Source organism: Tasmannia lanceolata, unplaced genomic scaffold (genome assembly GCF_043159265.1).
Source record: "Tasmannia lanceolata isolate RefF3 unplaced genomic scaffold, GAP_Taslan_0.1 ptg000008l, whole genome shotgun sequence".
In the NCBI taxonomy this organism is placed as follows: domain Eukaryota; kingdom Viridiplantae; phylum Streptophyta; class Magnoliopsida; order Canellales; family Winteraceae; genus Tasmannia; species Tasmannia lanceolata.
Window position 1 is genome coordinate 68,168,132 of NW_027518685.1, and position 20,872 is coordinate 68,189,003.

The window sequence follows — 20,872 nt, forward strand, 5'->3', positions numbered from 1 at the left end:
GCTAGCCGGATTCCGGCCGGGTCTTGTCGGAGAAGAAGATGAAGGAGATCGGAGAAAAAGAGTGTGGAGATGGAGGAGGTGCTGCCGGCCGGAGACAATCGGACGGAGGAGGATCGTAGATCCGGTCGGATTTGCAGAGGACAATCGGATCCGGGCGATCGTAGAAGCGATGGCCGGCGGTTAATGATCGGAAAATGGGGCAAGCTGACCGGAAGAAGCTCTCTTCCTCTCTTCTCAGATCTGAGATCTCTAATCTCAGATCTGTGCTAGATCGGACGGCTTGGAGGTTGGTGATGTTGGCCGGAGATGCAAGGTTGGGGTGGTGATGGTTTGGGATGGTGGCGGTTTGGGATGCCGGCGGTTGCAGAGGTGGTGGGGGTTTGCAAAAATGGTGGAGGTGCAGTGGTTGGCCGGCGGTTGCAGAGGTGGTGGGGGTACGGCGGATTTCCGACGGGAGATGGAGCCGGAGGAGAGGTTTCTCCTCTTCTTCTTCCTCTTCCCTTCGCTCTCTCCGACTCTCTGTTGCGGCTCTCTCCCTCTCTCCTTTCGGTGTTTTTTTTTTTTTATATAAAAAAAAACGAACTGATAAATTTAACCCCCCTATTCTACCCCTGGACAGCCCCCTTGTAGATGATTCACTCCCCTTTTAGCATGGATACCCCCTCTTTCCAGGCTCGTCTTATTTGGCCAATCAGATTGGATTTTGATGAAATTTGGCGGGGGCCTAGGTGAGACCTCAAGCTACTCCAGGGTTCAATTTGGGACCCCAGCTCACTGATTTGACGAGTCTTCGCACAAACATAGCGAACTTGGGTCCGATCAAAATGGGGTGTCTACACCTCCATTGCTGTTTTTCCTTGGATCATACTATGAAAACTATCCCCATCACACGAACTGCAGCTTATTAGGATACTTGAGGAATTCTCTTTGTTTTCATTAGACTTAGAGTTTTAGAGATTTAGCAATTGGAGGAGAGCCTCATTGTTCGGTTCCATATCCTTGAGTGTTCTTTTTCGCTTTGTTCTGGACTTGCAATCCATTCGGTCCTCTCTGCCTTCATTGCTGGACTTCGTCTCTGAGATCTTTCCTTATAAAGATCTAATAGATCAACATAGAAAATGAAGGAATCTATTCATGTTTTTCATGTAATTTCGAAAGCCTTCCTTGCATAGAATTGAAATGGGGAAAGGAGTCATCTAGGAGGCAATAAAACCACTGTGTTTTTACACTACTTCATGGCAGATAATTCGTCTTTGGGAAAATTGATCATTTGTCTTAATGGAATACAGAGTGCTAACTGTTAACAACAAGTATTGGGGATCCTATACTTATTATCTTCTTACATCTCTACAAAACAACAAATCCACTTGATCTTAAAGGATTCAACTTTTGTTTCTTATATTCTAGAAGAACACAAAAACAGAGTACCACCGACACTCTGTTTTCGAGAAAATTCTATGCTTTCTGGTTGTTCGATCCAAACAGGTATTTGAGAATTGGTATTGATGAACCTTTGATCCATTTTGAGCTGGAAGGAGAAAAGACATCGTGCTATGTTATCATGAAAATCAACTATGTGGAGTTTGAGCTGCCACCTGCTTGTCGTATCCTGGCTTGAGGCGATAGTTTTCTGAAGCTGAGCTTCGGTCCAAGTGAATACAAAGGCATTCCGGGTCTACAAGTTCTGGCTCTCCACTCTAGAATTCTACAAGTTCTAGGTCCTATTGCTCCTTCTCTCTGATTTGTATTTTTTCCCCTCCAATACTTGGGTTCAAGTGCTAGATCTGAGTTTCCTAAAATAAGAGAACTCAAAGCTGAAGGTATTCAGTTACCAATTTGATACTTCTTAATATCTTCTCTAGATCTACTTCTCCTCTTCACAATAAACTCGAACCAGTTCAGAGAGTGAAGGAAACCTCCCTGAACTCCAATCCAGCTAGCTATTGTCAAACAACAAGTGAGCGGATTTGGCCAAGTTGAGTTTGCTAAGGAGCAATCATTAGAGGAGTTTGTTTCAACCTGGAGCTTGCAAATCTGAGATTGCTTTGCAGCTTCCATCACTGAAACACAATTGAATGAATCAAAAGTCCTTGGTTAGAAGAATCTTCAATCAGAGAGCTCAATCTGAGCAGCAGTATACATTCGCGAGCATTAATTTCACAAAGAATATAGTGATAGCGAAGCCTCAGCCTGACCAGAATTCTAAAACTCATTTAAGAAGAGTGAGTAGATCGAACTTCATCACTGTTGTTGAAAGCTTTGCATTTAGATCAAAGTCTTGCAGATCAGATCTTCAGAGTTTTCTGCTAACCTTTGGGAACTAGCATGACAATTTGATCTAAACGTGGCGATCTACATCAATTGATGTGTGTACAATGAGCAGGTTGATGATAGATTCTTGTGTGGAGACAGGGGAGTTTGACACACAAAGTGAGATTTGTGAGGATTGTGGTACACAAGTTGAGATTTGGGAGGTTGTCAGTCTGACGTCGTAGATACAAGGAACACTTCATAGAGGAGGATGGAGAATGGATGGCATTTGCAGAAGATGACCATATTGTGCCCAGAGGTGTGGGCAGTAGACGGCCTAGATCTTGAGATGACAAGGGACCATTTTGACTTAATAGAGCTTTTCATTCACAATCCTTTTCTGGATCATGATAGAACATTATGGCAAAAACATTTGATTCGTGAGGATAGCCTTGGGACATAAAACTTACTTGAAATTCAAGATGGAGATAAAGACAAGGCACTATCAGAAGTAGCCAGGTGGTGCGATACACCATTGACAACGAGGCAAGGTGTTGACACGGATTGGCCCCGGGCGAAGGGCATCCTAGAACATGTGTCGAGTCTTCATGGAGAAAGACGTGAGCTTTAGGGAATGTTCTTTTGAAGGTGGAGAGTTCGAGGAGCGCGGGTTTCTTTTTGCATAGAGTAGTCGTATTTTTACTTTCCTTTATGCATACAGGGGGTTAAATGTAGTAATGTCAATGTTGTCATATGAGAGGCAATATCGGGTAGAAAGGATGGTAGGGCATAGTCGGTTGGGAGGACTGATTGTTAAAAGGCGTTAAAGCACAAGAACACACCATGTGTCACTCAATTGGGAGCTTAGAGAAGGCGAGAAGGGGGGCCTTTGGGCAAGAAGGGACCACATGATTGGGAGCCTTAGAAGAAGCCATGTGGCATGCCACCTTAGCAAGCCAGCTGGCTTGAGCTGTCATAAGATGGCAACAGCTTCTAGTAGACTTCTCTTCCTCTATAAATAAAGGAGAGGAGTTTCATTTTTGGCAGTTTTCAAAGGTAAGGTGCTCCATTTCATCTCCTTTATCTTGAATTTCTTTGAATGTAATCAGTCCCACGCTTGTAAAATTTCTCTTTCAAGTCAACTTTGAATCTGCAAGGGTCTTTCCCATCTCATGTCATCTCTATGTTCAGATAATAAGTGTGAAGAGAAATTAAGGAATCTCCTTTAGCTTCCACCTACTAAATCAGTTCTGCATCCATAGTGATCAGATCCGATCATTTCCCTAAGCGGTCAATGGGCCAAGAAAAATAGAAACATGTTCTTTCATGAGTTGGAGTTAACGTTCTGTTTTAAGTGTTTCTTTTTGGCCGATCGGTTCTGAGTTGTTATTGATAAATCCTCATTCATAACCATGGTTTAAAATTTCGACCGAAACCTGATTTGCTAAACATCCATCAATACCTTTGAATTGCCTAAGAAAAGAGATTGAGGGTTTTTATGCAATTTGAGGAAGTATTTTATAAAATTGGAGGAAACGGGCATTACCTTCTGGCATAACCCATCCACCGATCTGATTAGAAGTCAAATATAGTGACTCCAATTCTTTGAATTGGGCAAACATAGTAGCATTAGGATACCACACTCCAAACCAATAAGGATACCTTGCATTGAAAAGGTCGATTCCTATCAAAGGATCCCTTGCATTGAAAAGGTCGATTCCTCTCCAACCCAATCTTCCCAGACAAAATGAGTAGCTTTATTTGGAAAGTCGTTGACGGAGTCTTTCAACTGTAAGAGACCTTTTCTCTCTTCCTCCAAACATGCTTCGCCCCCGTAAAAGCAACAACACACACTCACAAACAACAACACCCCAACAATACTGTACGCATGTAAACCCCTCATATTTTTAACAAGTTTATCTCCGAACTCCAAACTCCAAACTAAAAGCTCGGCTGTAGTTTCACTCTAAACTTAAACATAGATATATATGTAGAGAAGGAAAGGTGGAAGGTGGATCCAAAGTCTTCCCAGTCTTCGCCGCCTCACCGTTCATAAATCTGGACCGTCCAAATGTCTAAAGTAGAAGCTGAGGTCACAAATAAGGAAAAAATGCGTACTAATAGTGACATCTCATAAAGAGTGAGACCCACAACTGTGACAGGAAAGGTCGTCTCTTTTTCTATCCGTCTAATATGAGAGTTAAGAGAATACTTCCACTGCGTGCCTCACACTCTAAATGAGAATTAGATCAAAGACACTTTTGGTCAAATAATAGCTTTCTTCCTTAGACTATCAAAAGAAAGTGTCAAATTTTTATTTTTTTGAGATAACTAGAAAAGAGACAATCGAACTGGTGTTATAGGAAGACTGACGAATTGAGCCTTCAAAGTGGTTACCCCTCAACGACATGATTCGAAGTGATGTAGTATTGTACAATAGCCAAGATGGGATGACCCCTTGAAGGGAGTTATGATCCAATTGGAAGCTGTATAAATGCTGCTGATTTGAAATGAAGCTGGGGATGCTAGAAGTGCTATGTTGGTTTAGATTGCAATTTTCAAGGAGCAACCACATGAGTTGAAAAGTAGGAACGCAATGCGGGTATTCTGTTTCAACCTCTAATTGAACATTGTTTGAAAGGTCAACATATGAAAGCTTTAAGAGGTTAGCAAACATGGAAAATGAGAACACACCCATGAACTTATTAGTTGAAAGATAAATAGTCTCCATCATCATTAGGTTGTTGAAAAACGAATGAAGGAATCCCTCCTGAAAAGCGATTGTACGAGAGATCAAACGATTGCATGGAATGCATATCTTTTAAACATGGATGAATGTTGCCTTCGATTGAGTTCCTCTTAAGATTCAAGGTAACTAAGTTACTTAGTTTGCAAAGCCCTGCAACAATAAGACAGAAATGGATCATGAAATTAGATAGATGGTCTAATATGGGCAAATATCTAAATGATACATGGGAACCTAACTTTTTAGAATGAGGCTAGGTAATTCATCGTTTGAAAAGTAGAATCACTCTTTTCATTGTATGCTTAGTTTCAATTCATTCATAAAAATGTAAACCGCCAAAAAAATAGCATCTTTCTTTTCTTTTTATGCTTATTTGCAATTTATTCATAAAAATGTAAACTGCCAATTTTTGGGAAATGACATTCCCACAACCTTGATTTAATAACATCACTAGATTTTTTTACTTTGCACTTTTCTAATTAGCTTTTAAAGATTGTTACATTCCTAAAATGCTTTCAACAACCAATTAAAAATGTGTAAAGGGTGTAGTGCTATTACTTAAATAAGGGAGTGAAAATATCATTTCCCATAACCATAATTAAATTTCTACTAATTCACAAAAATCCAAAAATCCGCTCTTGAAGTTTCCTAGAAATGACCTTTGGCTTGTAATATTTTATTTTATTTTTTTGATGTGTTTAAAAAAGAGTTGGAAAAACTTTTTTTTTTGTAATATGTTATAAACAAGCAGAGTTGAAAAAACTAAAAAGGCCTACCAAATGTATTATGCTATCATTATCGTAGTGAGAGAAATGAAAGTGAAGAAAAAAACTACTTCATCCATCTTCATCACTTTGGATGAGAAAATACTAAAACTATGTACCTGTTGAGATGCCAAATGGGTTTCTAAAATTATTCTCTGACAAATCCAGTGGTTCCATGGAGGAAAGGTTGCGTAGGCATGTTGGAAGACTTTGATCGTCAAGAAAGTTATTGCCAAGATCTAGTTCCTTGAATCTCGTCAAGCCACATAAACCTACAAGAAAATGATCAAGACATAAAACCTCATGCAATACTTCATTTTTTACCAAACAACAAACTCCTTTCAATGCAAGGGGAAAACTCAAATTTGTATATGAAAAATGCCAAAAAAAGAGTCACCCTTACTTTTTTTTAATCACTTTCTGGGGCTGCTTGTGCCATGTAGATGTAACCAATTTCGTCGACCCAAAATTAACACTAATCCGGCCTGTTGTTGTTTTCCCAAACATGATTAGATAATCCTAACCCTTGATTTATTAGGTCCCGTATGATGTTCAGCTAAAAGAAGCTAAAGTTTTGATATTTGTTGGCCTTAATTTGAGGGATGCGATGTCCATGTCGGACTAGGACCATATGGATTGCCTCTAGATGGTCTACAAGAACAGCATTCTTGACTACACACCCTTGATCACCACAAGAAAGAATGGGCCAAAATTGAGGAACACCATTTCTGACTTTATATGGTGTATTCGTATTATTGTGCGTTGTTGGACTCGAAATTTTACAACAAGGGCAAAATAGTAAAATCCCTTATTAAAAATGAGAAGAGAGAGAAAAATGGTGGTTACGCATCACCTTATCCCTAAAGTAAAAAGGGATAAATATAAAAAGTTAAATCCCTAAATTTTAGGGAATAACTCTCGCAAAAAAAAAAAAAAATGAATTGAGTCACCCACTTTTCAAAAAAGAAGTTAGGCAACTCTCCACAAAAAGAAAGTGGGGATCGTGAAGTTGAGAAAAAGGGGGTGAGGGGGCAGTTGCTAACCACTTCAAGAGAGTTCTATAAATAGACTCAAAGTCCTTTAGGAAAGGGATCGGATCTTCGCGAAAGAAAAGCGACGTGAAGAAAAGAGGAAAGAGGAAAAAGAAAGGTGAGAAGAGATTACTAGCTAACAGTGCTTTCGTTTTTTATCTTTGCAGGCTTCTCCCAAAAGGTTCTAAAAAGGAGATAAGAAGAAGACATTTCTCCTTCGGGAGAAAGAGGAACATCTCTTTAGAGGATCTCTCTCTAAAGGTCTCTTTAGGATCTCATTCCAGAGACTCCCTAAAGGGAGAAGACATTTCTCCTCCGGTGAAGGATGATAAAGATGAAGGCTCCCAAAAGGAAAGACGGAGGAAGGATCTTTTCCCAGAGACTCCCTAAAGGGAGAAGACCCTTCTCCTCCAGGAGAAGGATGATAAAGATGAAGGCTCCCAAAAATAAAGACGGAGGAAAATCCCTTTAGAGAATCTCTTTCTAAAGGTCCATTTAGGATCTCTTCCCAGAGACTCCCTAAAGGGAGAAAGCCCTTCTCTTCTGGGAGAAGGATAATAAAGATGAAGGCTCCCAAAAAGAAAGACGGAGGAAAATCCCTTTAGAGAATCTCTCTCTAAAGGTCCCTTTAGGATCTCTTCCCAGAAACTCCCTAAAGGGAGAAGATCTTTCTTCTCGAGGAGGAAAACAACAAAGATAACATGTCCCCAAAAGTTCACAAAAAATCAGATCTTCAAAAATCCTTCTTTCTGGAGGATAATTAACAAAAGTTGTATTTAGATAGGGAACCTCTTGATGGATAATCAGAGGTGTTTTCTTCTTCAAAAAATGTAATTAACGGCCAATAGAGCCGGAAGTGTACGATCCCAACCAAAATTAATAAAACATCTTCTCGCAAGAGGGAAATCTGATCCCAATTTATTTTATGTGTGATTTTCCTTTTCATGCATATGAAATTTGTTGCAAACAAATTTTTGGCACGCCCAGTGGGACTCACTTCTCCTCTCATCTTGAAGTCTAAGAGGTTCCCTAACTAAAAAAAAACTAATTGTTCCCTTGCCTAACTAAAGTTTTGGTGTAGAAAGATGTAGGAAAAGTAAACAATGGAAGGGTAAACTTCACAACTGGTGAGGTAGAACAAACTTTGTGACCAAGGCAAACTGTGTGACCCGCATATTGTAAAATAAAATGCTTCAAAATACCTGGAAGGGTAGAACAAACTTCACGTCGCGGCAAATGGTGGAGTAAACTTCACAACTTTGTAAATGGCAGAGTAAACTTCACAACTTCGTAAATAGTGGAGCTACCATCGCATAGCGGGCAAAGGAAGGAGCGCGCCACAAGTGACGGTGTAAACTTCACACCTTTGCAACAAATCGTAGAGAAAACTTCACAATGTCGCATATTGCCAAAAAAATCTTCAAAATGCCGGCTATGGTGGGAATAAAAAAAATTCACAATTTTGGATATAGTGGGGGCAAACTTCACAAAGGGACAAATGGTGGAGCAAAGTTTATCTAAGGCACATGGTGAGGGAAAACTTTAGAATGCAGCATATGGCGGAGAGAATTCCACAACATGTACGGTAAAGGAAAAAAAAACTTCACAACACTGCATATGGTGGAGAACTTCACACTGCCGCATATTGTGGGTTAACTTCAAATCGCTGCATATGGAAAGAACTTCACAATGCCATGTATTGTGGAAAAAACAACTTCATAAAGCCTCACACGGTGAGGAAAACTTAGTTTTGTCAAATATGGCGGGGCCTTCAACTCATGAAAAATTGACGCGCCCAAAATACATGGAGACTTCATTGACCATTTTTCAATGGAATTCCCCTCCAACAAAATCCGCCCAAAAAAAAGAGAACAAGAAAACATTTGAAAATGTCATATTGGAACCACCCATCTCAAATATGGTCACAGTAGAGATAGATCATATTTCAACAGGACTTCTTCTAAGACACCGGAGATGTCAAAAAAAAAAAAAAAAGAAACAAAGCAAAGATGCTAAAAAACAAAGCCAAGAAGAAAATAGAGATAGAGATTTCAAGGAATAACCAGTACACGGGCTCACTTTCTCGTAACATGGCTAAGAAGGCTCTTCTAAACGACTCACTGAAAAATGATTTTTTTGAGGAGGTTAAGAATGTTAGACCTTCCGTTTCGCAAAATCCGGTGAGAGAAAATCTATTATATGGAGACGTTGGACATATTTCGTTATGGAGGACAATTTTCCAAAGCCAATAGAAGTTATTATTCCAACCCTAGATAGATCTTCAATCCCATAAAGATATTCCCATGAATTTATTGTGTAGGCGGAAATTGTAAAAATTGCAAAAAGAAGCCAAAATGTAGTCTCGAGAGTGGCGATGTGAAAAACACATCTCGATAAATCTTTAAAAAATTCAGGGTTGATCAAAAGCTAACTTCTGAATGTGTATAGGGGAACATAAACTAATCCCTTCAGAAGTCATACAGATACGATAGGGGCAGAATGTTCGAGCATCTATAATTACACGAATCAGTTCTATCTAGTTATAACTTGCTTGAAAGTGGAGAGTGAAAACCCACATGAATGGTTCTTGAACCAATCCTATCTTGAAGTAAGTATTGAGTGAGACACAATTTCAGAACTCTGGTTTGGTTGAACATAAGCCTATTTCCTACACACAAAAAAAGGAAACAAAATAAAAAGGAAACAGAAAAGTAAGTTTCTCATTACTCTTGATATCAAATGGTGATCCAAAAATCGTATATTCTTGATGATAGTAAAAAATCTCTGCAAATGGTGCTCGTCAGTTTCAAGGAAATTTATGGGTTAGCATGCTCGAATGGATGCACTATGCTCGGAGATATTTCAAACGCAAAGAGACCAAAAATTGATGTTCCTTGTGAAAAAAAATATAAAAATGGACAAAGAGAACAAGACTGTCCATTTCACTTAACAATTCATCCTTGTTATGCCCAGAAATCAACAAGTGAAGCCTCTTCGACTTCCAAAGCAGGTAATTTCCAGCTAGAGGTTGGAGGTTTCCACGAACTTGGGTAAAGCACATCCTCCTGTCCTGATGTTTGGGTTGGGTCTCTGGCAGAATATTGTGGGATATACAAGCTTAGCTGTCATAAGAACCAATGGAGACCATCGAGCTTTCAATGCTCTCAAAGAAAGTCACACAATGTCTCTTCAAAATAATCTGCTTCGGCAGCTAACCAAAGCGGAATGGACAGGGTTATGGAACTGTCAAAGTCGACTCAAATAGGCCAACCTCGCTAGCAAATCCATTCTTCCCTGGTCCAATTTCAAGAAACTTAAAAATCTGTTGGTACAAATTCTGATGTCAGCAGGTTCAACAGTTCCAGGGACACATTTATTAAGGGAAAGAATGTTCCTCCTTCGAATATTGAGTTGAGGCTTGGCCAACCATCTCAGCAAGGCCAAGTGCTTAGGTTTTCAATCCTCAGTGCAACTTGAGTCATTTCCTATTGATCCCAGGGTAATTGAGGAAGGAAGCGATGATTGAGGAAGCCGGGCAAAATCCTTGGTGCTCTTCTCTAGAAAACATCAAATTCCTACAGAAGAGAGAAAGAAAGCCGTTTCAACTCTATTTTTTCATCCAATTAAGGGTATTCGTGCTTTGGATCCTGCTAAATTGGAACCCCTTAGGGTGATGCAACTAATTTTCACTGGTCTCTATGTTTCGTTCACACTTCAGCCCTCCTTTGCGAGGGAACATACAGACTGAGGCTACTGATAAATAAGGTTACGAAACATAATTGGTGCAATAGAACACAAATTAAGAGCCAAGGGTCTAGAGCCATGGCTGAAGTTTATTTTAGATAAAACCAACACATCGTTTCACAGCAAGCATATTGAAGATTCTAGCCATTTGGCTGTAGCTAGTGATCATTGTGTTCAGTTACTCGGAGACCACGTCGATCATGTTGTCCATAAATCTATAAATTCCACTCTTCTTGCAACAGCTAGATCTAGTTTGCCTTCATTAGCAGACCAAGCAGCCCGCTCTTTAACAAATCCAATCTATTTACCAATTATAACATCACCTTTGTCAAATAAAATAGGCATAGATGTAAGCTCACAGTTGCTACATGGTGCAAACCCGGAGGCTCGTGGGCGAGACTATAATGAATTTAGGAGCTCAATGGAACAGAGAGCACATCTGATGCCGGTGAGCATGAGAAATGTAGATAGAAAGAATCACATTCATACTCCTTTGGCAAGTGTAGTTGTGCTGTTCAGTCAAAAGTATTTGACAGGAAGTTGTTTCCAAAGCAGAAGAAAAAAAAATCTTATTGATTCTTACAAGGAACATATGGCAAGTGTCGACGGCCAAGTCTCAAAACTTGGTGTTACAGTATTTGATAAAAGATCATATGGAGAGCCTTAAAAGACGTGCTGCCATGAAGAATGACTCATTCTGCCCAGTGGATAGTTAGGTCCAGAGCAAAGTCATTGGAAATCGCAATGGTGCATTTGATTGAGTGGCGAGCAGAGCTATTGGACGCCAAAATAATGAGGATCAACTTGCGAATACTGTTGGTAAAGGGTTTGAAGGGAATAGTCAAGAAACCAAGTCCTTGAAAGAGCAATAGATGTCTAATGTTTGTCCAGGATGTTTTCCCAACGTTTCAATTGAAGTTAACACCGCGGATTCCGTTACTGTAGAATATATGAGTGGTCTTGCATTTGATGATCTGACAACGAAAATTGTTGCTCATCTGATGATGACTGTTTACACATCAGAAAAATATTCAAGGAAAAAACATGGGACTGTACATATGGTCAGAAAACATGGGAATATATGGGACTGCGAGTGCTCAGAAATGCAGGGTCACTTTTCTACACCAAGACATCTAAGAAAAAAAAATGAAAAAAACATTCCTGATCAGCTAGAAATGTTGGAAAACAGAATAGAGAAATACTGCTTCACAAGGGAGAAATAGTTGCAGTCCCAAGCTTGGTTTGTTGGTGAAAAAGTTAAAAGAAAAGGAAAACAGTCAGCATACTCAACAGAGAGATGCTGAAAATAAAAAATTAATGATTCACGTATGCAGCCTAATCAAAAGTAGCAGCAAATAATATGAAAGGCATGCCACCATCAAAGACAGCGCACGCTTCAACAGTAAGAACCAAATGTAGAAGCATATGATCCCTAAAGCCAACATAGAAACTCTCGTTCCATCTTCCAACAAAACCTGACAGCCATATGCTTGTCCCAAAAGCCGAAATAGAAAATCTCATTCTGATTTCCCTACTGAAAAAAAAAATACCACTAAACCCAAATTAGTTTGATGAACTGGTATGGTTAAGGGCCATCAAATGCGGCAGCAGCAAGCGTTTCCTATGCTTAGACAAAGGCAGTAAATGCCACTACAATAGATACCGAGTTAACAGATCCCACAACAGCTGAAGTAGAAATTTTTACGTCGAGCAGCAGCAGCAGTTGTTGCAGCAACAGAACCATTTGCTCTCTCAGAAGCAATCTGAACATCAGGTGCAATGCGCTCTACTCCTGCCACATGTGACATTTGAAATGCTGCATGGACTAAAGGTTGGAGTGTTACTCTGCCACATGTGACAAATTGGGGACATTCATCACCCTGATCAACCACAAACTCCGCGATAGCAGAGAACTTACCTTTGGTTGGGTGACTGGGCAATCTTCACCAGAATCTCTTGTACTACAAGAGCACGTCCTAGTTCAAGACCGCTGTGAAATGATTAAAGAACATGAACCTCAAGATACTGTAAAATGTGATAAACAGTTGCAAGTACAAGGAGGATGATGTTTTACAAAATCACATGCGGTTAAAGAAGCGAAAGTAAAGAAAACTTGAGAGAGGAAGTCCAGAAAGCAAAAGAATTCAAAATTACAATTCTCTTCAGACCAGGCGAAGGGGATAACAAAGGCATATCCTTCTTACTAATCAACAAGGACTCAAAACTGAGGGGACATACATTGGGGACATAAAATCTAAGTGGAACTTAGAAGCAAGTGAAACACTTCATGGGACATACGTGGAAACAAGAAATACCAAAAGAGCGAAACTGTGTTTATTTTGTCTTAGGCAACTCCTTAAATATTCCAAATCCAAAGATCAAAAAGACGGGAAAGGCAAATGAAACTAGTTTTGGACGCCTACTGGCACTGACAAGGGCAGCTTTAGCATACCGCCCGTACTGGTTACAACTTGGCTAAAGCTATTGAAAAGGTCACAGAAGGTCTTTAAAAGGTAAGGGCCCTAGAGTAAGACCACAAAAGGTCTTTAAAAGGTAAGGACATTGGACTAAGATCCGTTGCTTGAGCAAACAAAGTCGTTTTCCATAGAACCACCCCAATATATTCACCGCCTAAAAAGAAGCAAAAAAAATCAGTATGATAAACCAACATATTAAATTAAATCTAAACGGCACAGTCGCCTAAAAAGGGGGGGCGCCCAAAGGGTTCCCCTGCGGAATAAAGCATCATAAAGCGGTGCAGTTTCCCCGGTAGGGCTCCCCTGCCGATAAATGGTCCATGATCGAAAATTAGCGCAATTCCCCCCGTAGGGATCCCCTACCGATAAATGGTCAATGCCCAAAAATCAGCGCAGTTCCCCCAGTAGGGCTCCCCTGCCGATAAGTGGTGAGTGATAGAAAATCAGCGTAGTTCCCCCCGTAGGGCTCCCCTGTCGATAATTGGTGCGTGACTGAAAATCAGCGCAGTTTCCCCCGTAGGGCTCCAGTGCCGAAAAGTGGTGCCTGCCAAAAAATCAGCGCAGTCCCCCCCGTAGGGTTCCCCTGCCAATAAGTGGATCATACCCAAAAATCAGCGCAGTTCCCCCCGTAGGGCTCCCCTGCCGATAAGTGGTGCATGACCAAAAATCAGCCCAGTTCCTTCCGTAGGGCTCCCCTGCCGATAAGGGGATCATGCCAAAAAATCAGCGTGCATGACTGAAAATCAGCGTCGTTCCCCCCGTAGGGCTCCCCTGCCGATAAGTGGTGCGTGACCGAAAGCGCAGTTCCCCCCGTAGGGCTCCCCTCTTGATAAGTGGAAAATGCTAAAAAATCAGAGCAATCCCCCCCTAGGGCTCCCCTGCCGATAAGTGGATCATGCCCAAAAATCAGCGCAGTTCACCCCCGTAGGGCTCTCCTGCCGATAAGTAGAGCATGCCCAAAAATCAGCACAGTTACCCCCTAGGGCTCCCCTGTCGATAAGTGGAACATGCCCAAAAATCAGCGCAGTTCCCCCCGTAGGGCTCCCCTGCCGATAAGTGGTGCATGACTGAAAATCAACACAGTTCCCCTCGTAGGATTCCCCTGCTGATAAGTGGTGCGTGACCGAAAATCAGCGTAGTTCCCCCCGTAGGGCTCCCCTGCCGATGCAGTATGGTATCCGTCGAAAGGCCTCACCATGTCAGCCTATCATCTGTGATTAAAGATCACCTTCAAATCAGCTTGCTTCGCAATTTTAAAAAAAAAACTCCAGCGAAGTTGCTTAATTGGAATATTGAGGTCTCAACTCCTCCAAAGATGACCGAAGTGGTGTGAATGCTCTATTGCCCTGCACACCAGAGAGAAAAATGATCAAATGACATAATAAATTACATTCACTTTAGTATTGGGAAAAGAAAGTCACAAGTCCTAAGATTATTAAAAAAAAGAAGGCCAAGAATCGACACAATAGAGAACAAAAAATGTGACCATTCTTGCTTTCCCAAAGATGACTTAGGCTATGTTTGCTGGATATGTGGGGTTCTTACCAAAGAAATGAGCTGCAATCACATCGAGGAAAGTGGAAATGTTGACAGTGGGAATATCCAGAAACCAGCCTTAGAAAATGTGGTTGCCTCTGAAGGTTCAACAATATAACCTTCCTAAAAGGTCGCTGATGGTTGCACTATCCCAAGATAGGAAGGAAGCAAAATCAGTTTTATTCATCGAAGAAGACCATAAATAAAATAACAACTACTCCCAATTTTGTTAAACATTCTCAGGCGGATCAACCACTGTTGACCCCTGAAAATGTGATGTAGAGCGCAATCGGAGGCGTAATTTCTAGATTGTACTGAAATTAAACCTATAATTTTTTTGGGATTTTTTTTAAGGGATAAGGAGCTCGATCTTACCACAAGCGAGGGGGCGCATGAGGTTCAATCAAGCGCGGCGTCGGCGAAATGAAATTCTTGCATTCAACAAGTTTAGATGGGGGAAATGGAAGAAAGGCTACATTCAATAGCTTGGAACACCATTATCTCAAGGAAGAAGATGAAAATACAAGAGGAGCCAAGCTCTCTCAAAAGAGAAAATTCACTAAAACTCAAATCATCCAAAAGCTAAGCAAATGAGAGAAAATTAGGGGCTTTATATCTTAACCCTAATACAAAATTACTTCCTAAACTACCCTTAATATGGAAAAGACCACTAAGGACATACACTAAATGCAAAATTGACATGTAAAGACAACTAAAAATGATAGAAAATCACTAGGTATTCTAATAATGCAACTACCCTAAGGAGATATGAAGGCTGATATAAAATGACTAGGGGATGCTCCTGCATCAAACTCCCCTTCTTGAAAGAACTCGTCCTCGAGTTCCCATCAGCCTTGCAGGGGAAGGACTCCGCCAAGATAAAAAATGTAGATTATCCACTCTCTCAGGGAGAGTAGTAATCCATAGAAGTCAGCCTGTTCCATGCATCTCATCAAGAATGGATCATCACTACAAATGTGGCAATTTGGAGAGGTAGTGGTCCATATCAAAATAAGCATCTGCTGAAAGTGGCAGTGGTATAGTGGTCCGTCATGCCAACCAGTTGTAATCTTACCAAACATCTCATCTATGTCAGGTGTAATAGTTATAGGCAACACCATCTCAACATGAACACCATCTTCCAAGACTTCCTCTGCAACTGTGGTAATGGTCATGTCACCTACAACATCTGCAAGTGTACGCTCCTCATCTACAACTGTGGTCACTAACGATGCGCTGGACGCTATCTCAACATGCTCTGTTATAGCCCCATTATTGTCGTCATCATCGGCCTCACTATCAAGGACAACAGGCTCACCATTAGTACCAACAATAACGCTAGTGTCAAGCTCGCCACTATCACCGCCTGGCTCTAAAATGATGGCTCCAACAACCTCTCCTAACTGACCATGTAAATCCTCAGTATCTGCCATAACCTCTCCCTCCCCTTCTCTAGGGGTGGAGAACGAGATGTATGTGTCTGTCTCTCAAGTCTTTGCAACTGTCTGGTGAGGGAATATTCAAGATCAACTTTTTGTTTATGGTGATCCTCCCGTTCTCGGCGATGTTGGGCCAAGCCATTGGTCCTCTTGGGCTCTCTCTTCATCACGTCGTCGTCGATACTCTGCCGGAGCATAAATCCTCAGCAAGCGATCACGGATCTGCTCCCATCGGTGGAATGGAGGTTTACCCAAGTCACGACGCTCTCTTTCTATGAGCATCCACATAGACTCTGCACTTAGTCTGACAGTCTCTCTGGCATGCCGTAATGTCTCACGATGGTTGAAGCCATAGTATATGTGATATGAATCGAGGGCGTCGACCCAACTCATGCACTCAGCTTCAACATCACCATAGCCATAAGCATGAGGAACAAATGGTGGCTCCATAGATGGTTGTGTGGATCAATGCTCAATGTTGGAGTAGAGAGCAAATGACTTATTTCTTTAACTACAATTCAGTCTAGTGCTGTCATGAAACAAATTTCTTGTAGCTAAATTTTCTTGTTGAAAATCAAAACCTGCAATGCAACCCTGAAATTCTGTTTTGACAACCCGCTGCGACAAATATTCCCTTTGTTGGTGAAGATATATGAAGTACGCCCTTCAGACTTGTAGTTATAATACGCAAGACAAGGCAGGGATTCTATCTCAAAATTCACAGGTTCAGCTTCCTTAATTGTAGCAGCTGATCCATAAGCAATTCAAAGTGGAATTCTCAGTTTTCTTTACATCAGCTATACCCTTGATGCCTTCCATGCTCAGCAGCAATACTTGGTTGTCAATAGATACCAAAGAATTCTCAATGGTGGGAATTAGACGTGTGCAAAGTCTCAAGATGGGATGAAGCAGCTCTTTGTGGGAACTGTAACAGATTTCTCATTTGAAAGTGAACCTGCACCTCTTTACTTCAAGGGGTAATTGCTATCAGTACTCCACTCCGGTGGAAGCAGCTGCTGGAATTCAGTTGAGATTCAGACAACAAAAGGAAATTTCAAATGACTTGTGATTGGCTCTGAAGTCAGCAACTCAAATGACCTTGGGTTAAGTATCTTGTAGCTGATTGTATTGGACATTAACTATGCTCAGGTTAGAGCATCAGAGAGGTTGCAGCTCCTTTTGGAAGTTTAATTCTGTTCCAAGGTATTCAGTTAAGACTATTGTCTGTTGGTAGTGGCAACTTTCAGAACAAATTAGAAGCTCAAACCATAACCTGAGCTAAATCTATGAGCATTGTTCAGAGGCTTGGGAATCACCAAAATGCAGAAAGTGAACTGAGTCTCAGCTCAAAGTCCAAGGCTTATTGTGCTGCTGTTTACAAATTGAGAAAACAAGAATCTGCTCTCATAGAATTCTATATCTCACAGTGGTTTTCCATTCACATAATCCAAGGCCATTAAACATGCATTCAGGCTTGAAAGTTAGTGGCAATTCTTTTATTCCAAAGAGGCTCCCTTACCAATTAAAGAAGTGTAACATGGCAGTCCTTTCATCTCAGAGATTTCAGACGGAGAACATCTGGCTTCAAGGTTTATACCACTTGATGCAAATAGCAAGGAATGGAATTCATATTGAGGGGCTGTCTTTCAATGGAATTGATCAAACATGCTGTGTGTATTGGTTTAGACCATAACCCAAACACATGGAAGTTGGAATTTCAGCAGCTATAACAAACAATGATGGTCTTTGGCTGAATTCTTGTCCACCAAAGAATTGATAGTTAAGCCTAACCCCCTCTTGAGGATTTGACTAGCCTTTAAGACAAGCAAGGATGGTTTCTGAGGGCCCAGATATCTATGAACTAAACAGTAAAAGACAACCTCAAGAGTGCCAAATAGGATTCCACGTGCATTTCAACAAACAACACATATGCACTTGACAGAATAAAGTGTCATCTATTCAAAAGAAAGCCTTGGTTCCCTACAATTCTTGAAATTCCTCAAGTGTTGAAAATGACTGTGACAGACATAGATCATGGAGTTCCTTTGTTTCAATCTCTTTGGAGCCAATCAACAAAAACAAGGTGTGTAAATGATGGAAGCAACTCCAAAATGCACAATCTGGTCAAATTTACAAGAGAACCCTTCAGGAGGTGACATGCAAGTGATTTTAATCGTTAAAATTGGATAAAAACGAAGGAACTTTATAAGGGAATTTCCACCCAATTCATCCAATTAATTGTGAGCGATTTGGTCATAGGAAACCTATAAGCTTCGTTTCTGGCTCTCTTCCATTCAGTTTCTTTAAGTGCTTTTACAAACACAACACATCAAACAGTAACCTTAAAAGGAAAATTGCGCACATGCCTAAGAAAGAACACGAGATGTTTGTATGGAACTCCCGATCTTAACATTTGCTGAAGGTAATGCTGTGAGATTCGGCTGAGATATCCAAGGAATTTCTCTACTCAAGTTGTATGGAAGACAATAAGTGCTAATCTCTGCTTCTTCCTTTCGACAATTATACCGCTGTTCTAAACTTTGGCGCCAGAGTCTCAAAAAAATTGCTCAGCTAAAAGAGATGAAATCGATGTAGCACAATGATTGCACCTGCATCGATTTGAGCTTGAAGCAGAGAATCAGCGTAAAAAAAACTACTACAGAAATTGAAAAACCTGAGATCTGTAATCAGATCTTCTGTTCTTCGAATCCAGAAACGGCAAGAACATAGAAATTCTCGCTCCTAGCTTTGATACCAAATTGATGTAGAGCGCAATCGGAGGAGTAATTTCTAGATTGTACTGAAATTAAACCTATAATTTTTTTGGGATTTTTTTTAAGGGATAAGGAGCTTGATCTTACCACAAGCGAGGGGATGCACGAGGTTCAATCAAGCGCGGAGTCGGCGAAATGAAATTCTTGCATTCAACAAGTTTAGATGGGGGAAATGGAAGAAAGACTTCATTCAATAGCTTGGAACTCCATTATCTCGAGGAAGAAGATGAAAATACAAGAGGAGCCAAGCTCTCTCAAAAGAGAAAATTCTCTAAAACTCAAATCATCCAAAAACTAAGCAAATAAGAGAAAATGAGGGGCTTTATATCTCAGCCCTAATACAAAGTTACTTCCTAAACTACCTTTAATATGGAAAAGACCATTAAGGACATACACTAAATGCAAAATTGACATGTAAAGACAACTAAAAAGGATAGAAAATCACTAGGTATTCTAATAATGCAACTACACTAAGGAGATATGAAGGCTGATGTAAAATGCCTAGGGGATGCTCCTGCATCAAAATGATAAACAACCTTTGCAGAAAACAAGAAAGTTTTGATGCAGCTTGTGGAGGAACGAGCAGTTTAAACATCTCGAGGAAGCACGTGAGAAACTTCAAGACCAATTTTGAGCTGGTATGAAGGAGTGGTAGTTCGAGAAATCCAAATTACTAGATGACATTTGTTTGCTGCAACCAAATTTGGAAGCTCAAACTAGAGCTTCGGAAGATCTCCGTTCCCAGTTACAGAAATGCAACCAAGCTCTAGCCCACGGAGAAAGTCAATGGAAATGCTAAAGCTTCAAGTTTCTAAAACAAAATATGCTAATGACGATGTTGTTGCAGAGTATGAACAAGCAAGATCAATGATAGAAAGCCTGACAGTCCAGAGGGATGAAAAACTGGAGTCCTGAGAGACTCGTTGGCAAGCACACAGAACTTGCTCCTTGACTTGCAAATCAAAAGATGTTGAATGGAGTTCTCAATAAAAAAGTTGCAAATAGACTTGGATGAATGTCAGAATTAAGACAAAAATATTAATGAGTTGCAAACAGGATTAGAAGATTGTCATTCTTCAATGGTTCTACTACAGGTTGCAAAATGAAGAGGATTCTTCCAAGGTATTGAAATCACAAATGGAACCGTGCAATGAAAAAGATAGAAGAATGAAAAGATAGAGGAGCAGTTCTTTCTCCTTATTGAACAGTTGGAGAAGAACAGTGCCTTGTTTAAAACCCACTAGGAAGGATCATCACATGAATGAGGAGGCTCACAAAACAATAGTGAAGATAGTGACTGATAAAGTGACTAGTTCTATGCAAGGCCCTCATATTCCTCAGATACAATGGGGGTATTGATCACTGCCAATAAAAAAAAGGGAGCAGATTGATCACGATTTACCCTATTCCAAACCCAAGCTTACTAAAGCGTCCACAAACATATACGTGAAGATGTGGCCATGTGGCAAGCGCTAAAGGGATCCCCCCGGGATCAAACCATCCTCCTAATGGGATTCTTTACTGTTGCTTTTACGAGGAAATAAGATTAAAGAACAGATTAACCTTACTCAGTTTCAAGTTGATGAAAAGGCTCAAAGTTAAGGACTTTATAAGAGTGGCGATGCAACCTAGTAAAAGGGTTATTTGGAGAGAGTTACTACCGAGACAAAGCTAGAAAGTTGGAATAAAAGTTGCATGAGATGCACAAAATACGCAGTCAGTGATTAAGAAGATGACCAAAACCATTTTTATCAAAGACCTTTTATGGAGAAATTGATAAAAAATACACCCGCTGTGATCAAGCCAATGGGGACTTCAGTCAAATGCTTGGTGGGCAAACATAGTTTCCAATGAAACTCCAGAAAGTTTGCTGTGGTCTGGCTGGTTTATCTTTGGAGAAAAAAAAAACCTGTTTAGCAAGTTGCTGATTTTTGTTTTCTTAAAAAAGGAAATAGGATTGCAAATCGGGTACAAGATTTCTACTCAAGCAACAATGGAAGGAGTTGTTTTTTCCTGAGAAGCAGGAAAGTAGAAAAGTGAAAAAAGAAAAGAAGCCAAAGAAGGCTCTGAATCCTTTGTTTGAGAAGTCTTCCACCGGATGTTCATGTTGC

The 20,872-nt window shown here is 40.5% G+C and overlaps 1 long non-coding RNA gene across 1 annotated transcript in view; it reads right to left on the reverse strand.

The window, feature by feature from the left end:
- LOC143885521 (uncharacterized) overlaps positions 1-20,872 on the reverse strand; it is a 42,480-nt gene that overhangs the window by 10,584 nt on the left and 11,024 nt on the right. Inside the window, exons 3-4 of the long non-coding RNA XR_013253377.1 lie at positions 5,880-6,032; positions 4,945-5,149 (exon numbers count right to left, since the gene is read on the reverse strand). This is a non-coding gene — a long non-coding RNA (uncharacterized LOC143885521). The remainder of the gene's footprint in view (positions 1-4,944; positions 5,150-5,879; positions 6,033-20,872) is intronic.